Here is a 13,804-nt window from a genome sequence, read left to right on the forward strand (position 1 = left end):
CCGTGGTCACTATCAACATCTGCTATAGTCAGGTTAGTACTGTATTCCCTTTCCTTGGCTGTGTTTTGTTGTACCCTGGAACTATGTTCTCTAGGCCACTTTTATTGGCCCCATCCTGTACCACTGGGGGTGACAGGTTGTCCAAAAGAAGACTCAATTGAGACATAACGCCGCACTGCCGTGTGCCCACTCAGTTGTTGTTTTATGGTCACAGTCCAAATCACGTATTTATTTACTTCGATGGCTGGTTTCGGGCGAGTCAGACCGCCTTCGCATCTGAGAAAAGGAGAGGGTGTTACCCGTGTCGCCCACGAGACATGGCACCCAGCTATACACAGAGTGCGTCACATGGCAGGGCCAGTCTCCAGTGTCGCTCTATGCGTTTCCCGTTAGTCGCCACAGAAAGTGCATCTGACAGGGATCATATTATGGTTCCACCATAAGTCATACAGATAGTTCGATCTATGTGCTATAACTACTGTGACGCCATAGAGGGCGATGAAAACAGGGACTACATTCTTCTTCTGCCCGATGTCAGATAAACGAACATCCATCCGCCGATCATAGATAAAAGCAGAAAGACATCTACAGTTTTCCAGCCACGTACAATCACTTGCCAGTGAACACAGCATGTTTACGACACTTCCCTCTATCTGTTTGTCCCAGAATTTTTCTCTCGCTCATGTAGATACGAAAAGAGGGTTACTATACTTTCAACTATCAAGTTCCAACTAATTATCAACCTCACCCGACTACCCACTTTCACCATCTGAAATATGTGCACATGGATCATTACAAATATGAAATGTCATAGGATTTTTGGTAGATTAGCGAATAAGACAAACAAATATTGTAGTACCAAATCTTCATTAACTTTTGCATATACATTTACATACAGGAAGCGACTCTTCCCTTATTTTTGTTTGGTGTAATTTTAATAATGTCTAATTTAATTTTTAACTTATAACCTAAATCCACATCCGATTAACCTATTTCTTTCTCCAGCCAGTAATTTGACAAATACAGAGAAGGTATGTTCTTGAGTTCCAGTATATATGTAATTTTTTTCCTGTAAACTACCCCTCGCGTGAAATACCCTATCCCACACTGCATAATTCAGCAGTCATGGTCGGTTACAGCACTACACTATTTCGTCCGTTTATTGCACTTTAGCACGCTCCCGAAATCGTGTCCGTGTACAGTGTTATACTGCACAGTACGAATATTGCGCTGTATTACCCCGTCCAAATAAACGCGTGCTAGTTCAGTACTGTATTACACATTCTGGCTAATGTGCCAGCTTTATCCCATACATACGGAGAGGATGTCTCCATCCCTGCCATGGAAACCTTGCAACACAAAATAGCGCAACTGTGCTAGCAGTTAAGCACAGTGTACAACCGGAAGTCACGTTACTGAAAGAGCCACCATCTTGGATCATAAAGTATAAAAGGAGGACTGAGAGCCGCCACTTACCAGTATTGCGTGGTAGTTGAAAATGTCAGTATGGTTCTTCCAAGCCCGTCCGTTGGCCGAGCTGTCTAACGCACGGCTTTCCCGGTGGCGGGAGGGGGGGGGGGGGGGGAAGGAGCGCCTCTGGTCGCCGGCACGAATCCGCCCGGCGGATTTGTGTCGCGGTCCGGCCAGTCTGTGGAAGGTTTTTAGGCGGTTTTCCAACTGCTTCGGCGAATGCGGGCTGGTTCTCCTTATTCCGCCTCAGTTACACTATTTCGGCGATTGCTGCGCAAACAAGTTCTCCACGTACGCGCACCCCACCATTACTCTACCACGCAAACATAGGTGTTACACTCGCCTTGTGTCAGACGTTCCCTGGAGGTCCACCGGGGGCCGAACCACACAATAACCCTGGGTTCGGTGTGGACCAGCGGAGGGATGAAGTGGACTGCGGTAGTCGTCGTGGTGTTGTGGACCGCTGCGGCGGGGATGGGGCCTCTTCCTCGTTTCTAGGTCCCCGGTTAACATACAATACAATACAATGGTTCTTCCAAAGTGCTAAACATCCCTCAGCTGTTAAACATCCCTCAGCTGTTAGAGAGGAAGACAAGACCAACAGACGAATGTATCGGTTTGTGGTTATTACAGCAGAACCTGGATAATCTGGTTACTGACATTGGCAACGTAAATTACACCACAAATGCTATACCACTTAGCGAGAAGAACCGTTTTGCGATACTATTAAGGTGATTAAAATCTGTGATCAAGTGGACTGTAAGGAAGAATTAGAAAGAGGACGGTCTGTAATGTTAGAGAAAGAGATGTGTGGCTCTTTTAGCTATTGCGAGACATGGAGTGAAGGCGAAGTCGCCTTTTCTCCAACACGGGAGCGACAGTGTGATAGCAAGAGGGATACGTGAAAGAATCGACAAGGAAGCACTGGGAACTATATCGAGGAAATATAAAAATCCTGTGATTATACCAAATAAAGCGCTAATAGCTGACGTTAAAATGGATGTTTTAATGGAAGAGCTGCCTGGAATATTGCAACAGCTACTTATAGACCACTATTATATTTTGAATTTGGACATAATGCAAGACTTTGCCGGAATTTTTAACAAAATGACGATGTGCGATTATTTAATATCGACTCACAACTTCATCGTGGAAGGAGATCGCCATGAAACCAGCAGTGCTATTGTGGACAAAGATAAGACACTTGAAATAGACTATATAACGTGGTTAAGCTCCAACTGAAGATTACTGAAGATATGAAAAATTTATATGCCAGATCACAAGTCCGGAAGTGAACAAAAATACTGGTAACTACATTATAGATTTTATAAAGTGTCCGTACATGCGACTACCAGAAACTTTTAGGTCTTCCTGAGATAAGCAGCATGGCATTACCAGGTTGGTGTCTACAATATACGTCTACAAAATGGATCGTGTATTCGACCATGTGCAAGAATGACGCCAACAAACATTATTTACAATGTGCACCATTTTAATCAATGCCACTTGTTTCCATGTGGCGTCAATTCGCGGTTGAAGTACAGAGAAACTGTTGTTTTGTGTGTAGTAACGTTCTGCAGTTTGTGAACTGGGGTAATAAGAATACCCGAAAATTGACAGGTGTACAAGTAAGTCTTCCAGATACTCCAGACGGAGAAAGGCTTATCAGCTTTGTTCTGTCTGCTCAAATGGTTCAAATGGCTCGGAGCATACCTATAACGACTCGAAGACTGGATGCAAAAATGGAGAATAAGACCAAACCCAGCAAAGACACAAACTGTACTCTTTCGACATACAAATTTAACCAAAAAGCGACTGAAAAATGACAACGACGTAAATTGACCCTCTGGGACACAGACTTGCGAACACCGTCGGGTAGCTTGGCGTGTTCCTAGACAAACACATGAACTGGCTCACTCACTTGAACTACCTCCTTGACAAAACCAGAAAACGCCGAAGACTAATAAGAAGGCTTCAAATGGCTCTGAGCACTATGGGACTTAACTTCTGAGGTCATCAGTCCCCTAGAACTTAGAACTACTTAAACCTAACTAACCTAAGGACATCACACACCTTCATGCCCGAGGCAGTATTCGAACCTGCGACCGTAGCGGTCGCGCGGTTCCAGACTGAGGCTCCTAGAACCGCTCGGCCACCGCGGCCGGCGTTCTGTCTGCATACAGTGTTAACTTTTTTTATCTAGCTGTAAACTACGTGGAGATTCTTAACTCTGACTCCAATAAAGACGATATAACTATTATACAGCAGTGTTCTGTTAAAGCAGGAGAAACTTATTTTTCTCAGTTTAGAACATTGTCGTAGCGGAACTGGAATTGGTTGCCACGAGCAACGTTATTCCACATGTCGTAAGAAAAAGAGTAAATGTATCACACAGACTGAAACCACTCTCCATTAAAGAAATTACACCTTTTTAAGTACAGATAATGTCTTATGCACGGAAAATAATGGAAGACATCGAAGTAAGAAAAGAAAAATGGAGTATACGGAGAAGAAAACTGCGATAAAGGAAGAATATAAGCAGCAAATAGAAAAGAAGGCACTATTTTCGATGTGCAGGCCAGGTTTAAATACGGCTTTAAAGACAGCGCATGCAGAAATCTGGCTTCAGCAAGGGAATACAAGATAATAGAAATTACTGTAAAGAGCAGTTCTAAATGACCATACGTTGGAGTCCTGACCGAAAACGGCGGATTGGAGCTCATTTACTATGTAAAAGGACACATGAAGAATCTGCTTAAAAAGGATTAATACTTTATATCGAAATATGTCGGGATTGATGCCATACAATTAGCAACAGAACACCCCTTTTCAGGGCTTAAAAAGCAACGGAATAACAAACTTTAATGACAATTCGTTTGCAAAAGTTATAAACTTAAAGTTCTATACAGATTTTTCACAAGAATGTGCAGCAGAAAAACTGGCAACCTACACCCAGGAAGATCTGGAGTGTTATAACAACAGTATCACGCAGGAAATAAGAGGAAAAATTAAACTCTTGCAATGCTTTCGAGTAGAAGAACTGCCGGGAGGAACAAAACTAATTATTACAGCCATAAAAGAGGTAGTCTACAGAAAAAATTACATATGTACTCCGATCCGGCAACATACTTTCTCTGTATTTATCAAATCACTGGCTGGAGAAAGAAACAGATGATTCAGATGTGGATTTAAGCTATAAGTGAAAAACTAAACTGGACATTATTAAAATTACACTAAACAAAAGTAAGGAAAGAGTTGTTTTCTGTACGTAAACGTATTTGCAAAAGTTAACAAATATTTGGTATTAAAATATTTGATTGTCTTATTCGCTATCTACCAAAAATCCTCTGACATTTCCTATATACAATGATCTATGTGCATGTATTTCGGATGGGGAAAGTTGGTAGTCGGGTGAGCTTGAAACGTAGTTGAAACTAAGTGGTTGTAAGTGCAGTAAACCTCTTTTCGTACCTATAGGAGGTGGAAAATGTTTTAGCTGATGATGTTCGGTTTGTGGGGCGCTCAACTGCACTGTCACCAGCGCCCGTACCAAGTCCCAATTTTTACACAGTCCATTTTCTTTTCACAGTCCAGTCTAGTCACTCTCACAAATGATTATGATGATGATGAACTGATGAGTACAACACAAACACCCAGTCCCCGGGGTGAGAAAATCCCCAACCCGCCGGGGAATCGAAACCGGGACCCCGTAATCCAGAGGCAGCAACGCTAGCCCCTAGATCACGAGCAGCGGACAAATGTTTTAGAGATACTCAATTCAACGTATAAATTAAGTCTCCTGTTTGGGTGGAATCTCACAAGTAAATATTCAGCCAGTACTATTATTTGTAGTACGAATAACTATGAATAAAAAATTTCAAACAGTAACAAGAACAAGAACTCTGAATTAAAAAGCAGCATTACTTTGTGTATTGTTCAAAAAGTAAATAAATAAAAAAATGTGTGGATATACAGGTGTATTACTACTGTGAATATTTATGTCTGAATAAAAAAAAATGTTATTCGTTACCATATGTCTTTGTTGTTATTTCACAAATCCCTACCCTTACAAATATTTATAAAGGTTGTGCAAGATGCACAAGGTATTAGCTTGAAGCATGATGGCGGTGGCGTTTAAGATGGTGGAAAACGAAATAGATGTTTTAATTGCACGGGATTTGGCCTATGGTGCTGCAGGTATAAGTTTCTGGGAATAGGCGGTCCGTGATCGTGTTCGCTTCCGAAGCTATAAGGTACATGTACAAAATAAGGTCCGGTTCCTAATAAGGTCCACTCTCATTTTCTACCATAGAGGAGAGCACGTTAACACCCAGCTAAGCAGGCGGACTTGGTGGGAAGTAATTCGCACGTAGTACAGACGATCGTTCTTTTAAAGTCACAGTGTACGACATTGCAGCTGAACATCAACTGGTGAATGGATGATTAATAATCGTCATTATATATCATTCGTAAACTTCAGGAGGAATGTGATGCATAGATTACCGAAGAGGAATGTATTGAAGTCTTCGTGCCGGCCGGAGTGGCCGAGCGGTTCTAGGCGCTACAGTCTGGAATCGCGCGACCACTACGGTCGCAGGTTTGAATCCTGCCTCGGACATGGATGTGTGTGATGTCCTTAGGTTAGTTAGGTTTAAGTAGTTCTAAGTTCTGGGGGACTGATGACCAAAGCAGTTAAGTCCCATAGTGCTCAGAGCCATTTGAACCATTTGAAGTCTTCGTAGAATTGTAAACACATGTCTTCTGCCTGTGAAGTATGGTTGCAATTCTTCTGTGTGTTGTAGGTCTCCAAATGAATCAAAATAGTAGACCTTCTTTGTATTTCTTTTTTGACATATACTGCTCAGTGAGTTTCAGGTCCTCCTGCTACATCTAGATTCACAATTCCGCATTCTCCTCATTTCCACATATTCTTTGATAAAGTTGAATTTCTTCTTAAGAAGATCTGTATTTATAAGCTCCCTGTCTGGTAGAACTGCTAGGGGGCTGTCTTTTTTTGGTTATGAAGAGACCTAGTCCTTTCTTCTATGGTTTCAGGTGTAGCCCTTTTCCGATGGCAGCTGCCTCCGTCATGCGGTTATGTCTTCGTGACTCCTGCAGTTGCTCCTGAGAGTTTCGTGCTCTCTTGACTGTCCTGGCAGTAGCAGCTGCACCCCCAGCCAGTGAACCCACGGCTGAGAGACCGGCTAGGGCAGGAATGACGAAGGGAATAATTTCGCCCGACGTCACGGTTACTGATAGAACCCTGGGCGTTTTAATCAGTCTTCTTTATCTCGCTCCTTTCTGCTTCAGGGCGCCTTTAGCTCCATACATCGCTGTCAGGATGCAGTTTCTCATGCACCCTTTGGCTGTCATCTTCTTAGCGCCCTACGTGCAGCACTCATAAATTGACTCAAATTCTTCACATTGAAACCCAGCTTAACATTATTAATTATTTGCTGCGTATATGATGCCGTATACGCTTCGTCGAGCAGATTTATTCCCTTATCGCCGTGTGGCAATGGTGTTTGAAGGTTTGTTCCAGGTCCACAGTAGTTATATCCAGGAATGAGTAATTCGACTGGTAGCTTGTCGATAATACCGCCTCCTGCACTAATACGTCTCCTATCATGCATGGCATGCTTCTAAGGTGCTTGTGGTCTGCGCATCCTCTTATATAGCAAATCGTCAGCTGTTTTGTAATACGGGAAAACCGAGTCATTTAACTTCCCTCGACGCCGTTGACCCTCTACGAGATACACATCTGGTCCCGAGCTCTTCTGTAACTCTTGTGTGTAAAAGCATCCTGCGATTTCAGTACCACTGCTGTTCTTTAAGAGGTAGGTTCTAGGATTCATTATCTGCACTTCGAAAACTGTGAATATCTCGGTTGACCAGTTTGACATGTATAACTTCTCAAATGCTATTTTGTGTTTTAAAATACGTACTAAATCACGTACATTAAAATGCTGTTTGCGTGGATCTAGCATTTTGATACGATTGTATACTGTATCTAGAAGTTTATTGTCAAGAAAATTGATTGGTCTCATTTTTATTTTACGATGTTTGGTTCGATTATATTCTGCAATTATCTGTGGGAGGATATGAGTTCATTTGTGTGAGCCGCAAAAATTGAATCGCATCCACATTATTCTGTTCAGATGTTCCACGATACTCGGCTTCAGGAGGATGAATGTCGAATAGTGATGTATTCCATACCGCTTCTCACAGTCTTGAGATACACTGCTGGCCACCGTTGATGCAACACCAAGAAAGACAAGAGGTAGCACAACAAAATTTATTTTCTAGATAACATGTTGACCAAGTATCAACTGATAACGTTTACAGACGTCTGTGACATCTGGTTCCTGCCAGAATCAGTAGCCAGAGTAGCCGCCATTGTTGGAGATCACCGCTGCCACACGTCTCGGCATTGAGTCAAAGAGACGTTGGATGTGTTCCTGGGATACAGCAGCGCAAGCAGCTTCAACACGTTGCCAAAGATCATCTGGTGTGGCAGCTGGGGATGTAATCTGGGTCACTCGTGGAGCAACCATGGACCACATGTTTTCTATCGGCGAAAGATCCGGAGAGCGAGCCCGCCAGGGAAGCAATTCAATCTGGTTATTGACGACGAACCTTTGGACAATGCGTGCCACGTGTGGTCGCGCATTATCCTGTTGAAATATGGCTGTGGCCGAGCCCTGAAGGTAAGGAAGGACAACTGGCTCCAGCACCTCGGATATGTAGCGCCGGCTATTTAAAGTACCGGCAATGCGTAATAGAGGCGTGCGAGAGTAATATCCAATACCGCCCCATACCATAATACCCGGTGCAAGACCAGTGTGGCGGTGCATAATGCAGCTGTCCAGCATCCTCTCTCCACGGTGTCTCCACACTCGAATCCGACCATCGTGGTGCTGCAGACAGAAGCGTGCCTCGTCAGTAAAGACAACGTCATTCCATTCTGCCGTCCACATCCGTCTGTCATCACACCATTGGCGACTGACGTCTGTGGTTCTGCGTCAATGGTAGACGAAGCAATGGACGTCTTGCGGACAGACCACTCTGCTGTAAACGGCGTCGAATGGTACGCGCAGACACTGGATGATGCGTTACAGACGCAATGTGCTGTGCTATGGTTCGGGATGTCACTGAGCGATCCGTCACTGCCATGCGCACAATTTGCCTATCAGCATGTGCAGTGGTGCACCGAGGTGAATGCGATCGACCACGTCGGTCCGTCGTACCCTCCTGCATCCAACGGTCACATATCCGCATTACAGTTGTTTGGTTTTGTCCAACACGACTAGCGATTTCTTTGTATGATAATCCACAATCTCGGTAAGCCACTATCCTTCCTCTGTCGAACTCGGATACTTGATCAAAAGATGTTCGCTGTTGTCTACGAGGCATAACTGATCGTCTTGTGAAACAACCACAAGGTAAACACACGTGCCGAACGTACACTCGTCAAAATCGCCAAGCCTTAAATGGCGCTATGAGGTGGCGCCACAGGCGCGCGTGATGTGCGTCTGCGCTGAAATTCTAATAAGTTGCATATCTCATCGCTGCAAACTCATGGTGTAAATTTCACTTGATTCGGATGCTTCCTTCAGGGTGTTGCATTTACGGTGGCCAGCAGTGTATTTATTATAAAATTCACCGCCTTGATCTGTTTGAAGGTTGTCTGATCCGACCCCATCTGCAGAATTCGCTCAAACACATGCGCGACATCCTTCCCTGTTTTCGCTTTCACGGGTAATGCCCAGGAAAATCTAGAATAAGTGTCAATGAGCATTAAAATATATTTGAATCCGTTATTCAGACGCGAATATATCCCTCCTTTCGACAAAATCTGCCTGCCACAGTTTGTCCAAACCTTTAATCATAACAGATCATCGAGGGCATGTTTGGGGGCTGGTTTGTGCAGTTCTCGAACTACAGTCTCCATACGTATTCCATAACTTTCTCTCTAGGCTCAGAAAGTTTTGAAACAACTTCATTCGAATGAGATGTATTACCAGCGGCAGCTGATGCTATGTGCAGTCGAGGCTGATCTACACTACTGGCCATTAAAATTGCTACACCAAGAAGAAATGCAATGATAAACGCGTATTCATTGAACAAATATATTATACTAGAACTGATATGTGATTACATTTCACGCAATTCGGGTGCATAGCTCCTGAGAGAACGGTCAAACAGAGCTTGGATGGCGAGTACAGGTACAGCTGCCCATGCAGCTTCAACACGATACCACAGTTCATCAAGAGTAGTGACTGGCGTATTGTGACGAGTCATTTGCTCGGCCACCATTGACCAGACGTTTTCATTTGGTGAGAGATGTGGAGAATGTGCTGGCCAGGCAGCAGTCAAACATTTTCTGTATCCAGAAAGGCCCGTACAGGACCTGGAAAATGCGGTAGTGCATTATCCTGCTGAAATGTTGGGTTTCGCAGGGATCGAATGAAGGGAAGAGCCACGGGTCGCAACACATCTGAAATGTAACGTCCTCTGTTCAAAGTGCCGTCAACGCGAACAAGAGGTGACCGAGACGTGTAATCAATGGCGCCATCACGACGGGTGATACGCCAGTATGGCGATGACGTATACACGCTTCCAATGTGCGTTCACCGCGATGTCGCCAAACACGGATACGACCATCATGATGCTGTAAACAGGACCTGGGTTCATCCGAAAAAAATGACGTTTTGCCATTCGTGTACCCTGGTTCGTCGTTGAGTACACCATCGCAGGCGCTCCTGTCTGTGATGCAGCGTAAAGGGTAACTGCAGCCACGGTCTCCGAGCTGATAGTCCATGCTGCTGCAGACGTCGTCGAACTGTTGGTGCAGATGGTTGTTGCCTTGCAAACGTCCGCATCTGTTGACTCCGGGATCGAGACGTGGCTGTACGATCCGTTACAGCCATGTGGGTCATTTACTGTCATCTCGTCTGCTACTGATACGAGGCCGTTGGCATCCAGCACCAATTCCATACTCTGCTAACAGTCATTGGATCTCGACCAACGCGAGCAGCAATGACGCGATACGATAAACCGCAATCGCCATAGGCTACAATCCGACCTTTATCACAGTCGGAAACGTGTTGGTACGCATTTCTCCTCCTTACACGAGGCATCACAACAACGTTTTACCAGGCAACGCCGGTCAACTGCTGTTGTGTATGAGAAATCGGTTGGAAACTTTCCTCATGTCAGCACGTTGTAGGTGTCGCCACCGGCGCCAACATTGTGTAAATGCTCTGAAAAGCTAATCATTTGCATGTCACAGCATCTTGTTCCTGTCTGTTAAATTTCGCGTCTGTAGCACGTCATCTTCGTGGTGTAGCAATTTTAATGGCCAGTAGTGTATTAGCTCATTGGGGTCGTTGTGTATGTAAACACTGACGGAAAAAAATCGCCACATTGAGAAGGAGTTGTGCGACAAAACGAAAGTTGGTTGGGTGTTTCTACATCTGAAAGATGAGGTCTATTCAGCGTTCGCGCCAGTCACATAAGAGTGGTGATATTAGTGTCATGATGAGATTGCAAATCACATTTGCTTTAAATACACGCTGTAACAGCTGTAAGCGTTAGTTACCTTTGAGATTGGACGTGGCCAGTTGATGTTAGTCAACAAAGCCTTTAAGACGAAAGACGCCATTATCAACACCTCACTATGTGTGAAGAAGTCGTGTAATAGAGAAGCTGGATATTCTTCCGCGATACTGCTGAAAGACTTGGCAGGAATGTAGCCACTTATATGATTGTTGGCAGCGCTGATCACAAGAAAGCAGGGCGTAAGAAGACCGGGTTCCGGACAGCCACGTGGCACTAGCGAGGGTAAAGACAATCTGGCACATCGTACTGCACCTGCAGCAGCAATTTGAGCGACACAACGGTTACAAATCGGTTTCTTCAGGATCAGCTCCGAGCTATACGCCCTGTAGCGTGCATTCCGCTAACATCGAACCACAGTCATTTGCTTCTTCAGTGATAGCAAGCGAGAGCTCGTTGGAGGACGGCGTGCAGATCTGTTGTGTTTTCTGATGAAATCTGTTTTGCTTTGGTGCCAGTTATGGCCGTGTGCTGGTTGGCAGGATACCACTTGAGGGCCTGCAACCAACCTGTTTGGTTGTTGGACACACTGGACCTACACCTGGAGTTATGATCTGGAGTGGGATTTCGTATGACGGCACGTGAACTCTCGTGACTATCCCGTGCAGCCTGACCGCAAATTTGTCAAAATGGTGACTCGACCTGCTGTGCTGCCAGTCATGAACAGCATTCCAGGGGGTGTTTTACAAAATGATAATGCTCGCCCACATCTCGCTCTTGTAAACACATGTGCTCTACAGAGTGTCAACATGTTGCCTTGGCGCGCTCGGTCACTAGATCTGTCACAGTCAAGCACATATCGGGCGTCATCGGATGACAGCCCAACGTCATCCACTAACAGCTTTAACTTTTGATGAAGATTTCTCGGGTCTCCAGCCGGGTGGTAGCGTTGATATGTCACGACGTTTCGGCAAGTGTCATACTACCCATCTCCTGGCGAAGTGTCGAGATTCGCGGAGAGCGGGCTATTTACGAGGGGCGTTAAGAAAGTAAGCTCCGATTGGTCGCGAAATGGAAACGACTATGAAAATCCGATAAAGCTTTGCACAGATGTGTTGGGTAGTGTCTCTAGTATAACCCCAGTTAGCATCACGTCGCTCTTCTCATTTCTGAGCTCGCAGTGAGTGCGTAAAGATGTCTAGAAAATAGTGTCTGCCGCCAAGTACGAGGGCCTGGTGAGAAATTTCGCCTGAAGCTATGCAGCTAACATTACATAACTGTCGTGCTGTTTCTTCTTCAAGACAATTCTCAGCCGCATTCTGCAGGGGCAATGAAGATGCTCCTGCATCGTTTTCAAATGGAAATGTGAGATTACCCACAATACAGTCCGCAATTGTCTCCCCCTGAGTTTCATCTCTGGTCACATGAACCGCTGTCTTTGAAGACAACATTTTGACACAGACAACGAGGTGTAGGCCAGCGTGGAGAATTGGCGGAAAGCACTGGCGGCTGCCTTCTATGATGAGGCTATTGAAAAGTTGGTACAACGCTATGACAAAAGTCTAAGTCAGAACGGCGACTACGTAGAGAAGTAGCTGAAAGGTGTAGCTAATTGTTACAAGTAAAACATTTCTGATGTTCACTGTGGTTTCAATTTGGCAATCAATCGGAGCTTACTTTCTGAACAGGCCTCGTATATGCGTTGTCGCCCCCCTCCACTGGACCTCCGGTGGCTGCGGTGGACCAGCGGCGTGCGCGTGGTGGTGGGGATGGCGGTCGCCCCCGGCGGCCGGGTTCGGTTCTCGGTGTAAGCAAACCTGTCTGCGTCCGTGGCGGAGGACGTTGACGGGCGCGCTCCCGAAGGATTACCGCTATTGCAGGGTTCCATGCTGCGCTGAGTTGGTATCCTTCATCTCTGTTGACCAGACTGTCGTGAATCCTTATTTCTATGGATGCTTTGATAACGCTTTCCCAGAAGCCAGATGTTCGGCACAGTACCGTCGTGTTTTCGAAGTTGAAGGTGTGTTCTTCACTGATGCTGTGATCGGCTATGGCTGATTTTTCTGTGTGACCTAGTCACACACATCTGATACGTTCTTCGCAGCGTTTAGATATGCAGCGCTGTGTTTGCCCAATGTATTGTTTTCCACATTCGCATGGTACACTGTATACTCCTGGTGTGTTAAGGTCCAGCGCATCTTTGGCAGAACCTAGGAGCTCCCTTGTCTTCGGTGGTGGTCGGAGAATGGTATTGATATTGTATTTGCCCAGAAGTCGTGCAGTTCTGGCCGAGAGTATCCCCACGTACGGAAGGAACATGAGTCATGTGTCTTCTTCTTCTTCTCCATCATCATCTTTTTCTGGGGTTCTCACTGCTTCCTTCTTCCTTTTAAGCGCCCTGTTGATCTGCGTTTCACTGTAGCCATTTTGGTGGAAGACTTCGCTCAGGTGTTGCAGCTCGGATGGTAGGCTCTAGCTTTAACTTTGACTGACGAACTGCAACAGGCATAGACCTCCATCCGGCACCTATACAACACAATGCATGCAAGCTCGCATACTTGGCTTCATCATCCTAGGGGTTACACCGGTTATTATTGTACCTGCATGTCATATTTGCATTGGCTTATCTTGCGCTTGCATAACTTGTGACCTTGCAAAATTAATCACTTACGTATGTTACCTAGACAAATGTATTCCAGAAATTTCATTACATTAATTACTTTATGGTGCTGCGATTTGTTCTATAAGTGTCTATAGGCTGCTCGTAGTTCCAGTT

Source organism: Schistocerca nitens, chromosome 8, assembly GCF_023898315.1.
Source record: "Schistocerca nitens isolate TAMUIC-IGC-003100 chromosome 8, iqSchNite1.1, whole genome shotgun sequence".
NCBI classification, from domain to species: Eukaryota; Metazoa; Arthropoda; class Insecta; order Orthoptera; family Acrididae; genus Schistocerca; species Schistocerca nitens.